This window comes from Limulus polyphemus, unplaced genomic scaffold (assembly GCF_000517525.1).
Source record: "Limulus polyphemus unplaced genomic scaffold, Limulus_polyphemus-2.1.2 Scaffold8625, whole genome shotgun sequence".
In the NCBI taxonomy this organism is placed as follows: domain Eukaryota; kingdom Metazoa; phylum Arthropoda; class Merostomata; order Xiphosura; family Limulidae; genus Limulus; species Limulus polyphemus.
In genome coordinates, this window is record NW_013674235.1 from 24,956 (window position 1) to 25,278 (window position 323).

The following is a 323-nucleotide window of genomic DNA, read 5'->3' on the forward strand; positions in this document are numbered from 1 at the left end:
TACATATCATTGTATATTGTTGTGATTCATCAGAAGCTATTACATATCCTTGAATATTGTTGTGATTCATCAGAAGCTATTACATGTCTTTGAATATTGTTGTGATTCAGCAGAAGCTATTACATCTCCTTGAATAATGTTGTGATTCATCAGAAGCTATTACATATCCTTGAATATTGTTGTGATTCATCAGAAGCTATTACATATCCTTGAATAATGTTGTGATTCATCAGAAGCTATTACATATCATTGTACATTGTTGTGATTCAACAGAAGCTATTACATATCATTGTATATTGTTGTGATTCAGCAGAAACTATTAC